Genomic DNA, 2,906 nt, shown 5'->3' on the forward strand with positions numbered 1-2,906 from the left:
CCATAACATGGAGACTTGTTGAGCTGCAAATATAAGTTGGGGTGAGGGAATTGAACGCAACCTCAGTTGTCCAAACTTGGAAATCCCAGTCCCATGAGGGCATTGAAGACAACCTCAGGTACCCAAACTTGGAAAATCCAGTCCTTTGAGGAAATTCAAAGCAACCTCAGTTGCCCAATCTTGGAATGGAGTAATAATCTATTTGGGTATTTTTTTACAAGATTGTATACTCTTTTGTCAACTCCAACTATGCCATGAGAAGACGTAACAATGTACTTTGTACTTCTTGGATGCTTTGTAATCAAAGAGATTTTGACTCTGTTTTTATAAATTATTGATCACTTTTCTAAGATGGCCCATTTTGAAAAAAAACTAGTAATGGAAGAAAGACAGCCGACATCTTTTTAATTTAGAAGTGAGATTGCATGGACTAATTTTTTGAGTTAAGACTTTGTGGAAAATATTCACTACAATAAGGCAGTTCAATTCATTTTATCTCCTTCACAATATATGTACAGCGGAAAGTTGTGAACAGGTACAGGTGATTGGGAAATTTATGAGATAAAGCAAAGCAGTGGGATCTAGTGTTTCCTCAACTGAATTTGTCTACAATGAATCTGTGAATACAAGTATATGTTGCACTCGTTCTCATATTGTGAATTGATAGAGTCCTATGGGAATTACAGATCTTGCTATTTTGCCTACTGAAACTGAAAAAGAAGCAATGATGATCCAGAGGCCTTTACTGAATAGACACAACAACTTCATCAGACAGAGAACAACTTGAAAGGAGAATCTAGAGATGTAGATGGTACTAGGACCATTCAAGAACGGGTTTGGGTTATAATGCATCTAAGGAAATATTTATTTCCTAAGGGGAAAATATAATAAGTTGAGATAAAAAAGATTGGACCTTGAAGAATTTTAAAAATATTCAATGACAGTGCAGAGAAAATTGAGTTACTAAATCAACTAGACATTTCTCCAATTTTAAATATTTAATATTCAATGACAGTGCAGAGAAAATCGAATTATTAAATCAACTAGACATTTCTCCAATTTTAAATATTTCTGATTGTATTCCTATTCCTATTTTGAAGATGAAATGGAACATGAAACAAGACGATGAAGCAGTTGCCTCTACAAAAGATCATCATCATTTAAAATTGAGAAAGTCTTAAACATGAAAGTGCTTCATCTTGGAAAACATTGTGTCAAACAATATTTGAAATCTAAAGAAGAAACTACATGGATTTCATAAGGAATATCAAAGGTTAATTGAACTCAGCAAGAGCACTCAATTTTTCTCATTTTTTCGAACCTAGGAAGAATGATGCAGGGCATGGAACCATCTACACCAAAAGTAATAAACTCAGAAATGACTAAAGGATACAAGGAGTTCTTTTTAATTTTGAGGTCACTATAGAGGGGTCTTTAACAAGTTCCCAAATTTGGTTTTAGTTTAGTCCACATAAAAAATGTAAGAATAATATAAGTCTGTGTTGTTGGTTTTTGTGTGCAATGAATATATTAGGAAGCTTGAGAGCAGCAGTAGAAGAGAATTAGAAATTCCTAAGGGTTTAGCAAGTGATAGGAAATATTATGTTAGCAGCTTCTTGTAAATTTTTTATTTTCCTAGAATATAAATGAATTGAATTTCCAGACAGAAAGTTGACTGCAAGATCTCACCTGTTAGTAGGTTTCCCTCAACTTGGATCTTCTAGAGTTCCATTGATTGCAGCATTTTCTCTCTATTTTCTTTTCTTCGTTTGGGAAGTGCATCTTTGTACAGATTATAAAAGTTTGAATTGCCTGGGACTACTAATCTAATCCTTCATTCTTCCTATCAACAACACCCCTATGAAATAGTGGGAAAAAACTTCTTCATTATAGGTATGTAGAGCAGCAATGGCAATGAAAACTACCAAAATCATACATATTTTACTTTTAGCCTTAAACTAAATATAATAAACAGAACAGCCATAAAAATATATCACATACAGAATACAAACCCTTCAACCATCATCAGGGTTAGAGAGAAATCTCAGAATCCAAGAATGCAAAAGTTGATATACATTGGACATTGATGACCAAGATTTGAAGTTCAGACAAGTATTAGTATGCGGTGATAAAACGAGTGGTCTGCAGGGTATGAAGATTGTTGGCTAGCATATAAGGTATAGGGCTTGTAATGAACTTCAATGAGTTGCAGAATTAGAAAGATTGAAGATCCATTCTAATTCACAGAAAGAGATAAATGAAGTTTGAAAGCAAATTGTATACAACATGGAATGGAGTAATAATCTATCTGGGTATTTTTTACAAAGTTCCGTGCAAAACTGTAGCACAAAAATCTGGTAAATACAACAGGAAAGGGAAAGGAAATCCAAATACCTTTCAAATGTCGAATTTGCCTGCCATCCTCTTTACAATCACTAATTGTTGTCCATCTTTTTCATCAATTCCAGCAAGAAAAAAGAGAATACCTGACTGAATCTACTGCAACACAACATCTACAAAAAATCAGTAAATCATAAACAAAGTAATATCAAAAGCAATACAACAACAATCATAAATCCATTCCCAAATTTAAACCAACAAAATCCATACCAGCAGATGGATTAGTATGCAAAATTCATACTAATGGAAGATGAACTGTACTGCAGGCCTAAAATAATATGATTTAAAAAATAACCGTTGAAGATAAAGGGGAAGATGATATTTCTTCATGCTTGTAGACACGAATTTAGCCGTTTATGATTTTTCACATATGGGTATGCCACGTGGAGGCAATTGCTGGCTAACTTACGGCAAGGTTTAAAAATAGATCTAGTTTTCTTTACCACAAATCTATTTCAGTTGACTTTTAATAAGATTATTTTGCCCTCCTTTTTCTTTTCTATTAT

At 33.4% G+C, this 2,906-nt stretch overlaps 1 long non-coding RNA gene across 1 annotated transcript; it reads right to left on the reverse strand.

The window, feature by feature from the left end:
* Positions 1-1,503: 1,503 nt before the first annotated feature.
* LOC131073089 (uncharacterized) lies at positions 1,504-2,700 on the reverse strand. The gene is made up of 3 exons (XR_009358387.1): positions 2,611-2,700; positions 2,395-2,499; positions 1,504-1,858 (listed from the first exon to the last, which is right to left on the reverse strand). It is a non-coding gene; the product is annotated as an uncharacterized LOC131073089 (long non-coding RNA).
* Positions 2,701-2,906: the final 206 nt, after the last annotated feature.

The sequence above is a fragment of the Cryptomeria japonica genome, chromosome 7 (genome assembly GCF_030272615.1).
Source record: "Cryptomeria japonica chromosome 7, Sugi_1.0, whole genome shotgun sequence".
Classification (NCBI taxonomy): Eukaryota; Viridiplantae; Streptophyta; class Pinopsida; order Cupressales; family Cupressaceae; genus Cryptomeria; species Cryptomeria japonica.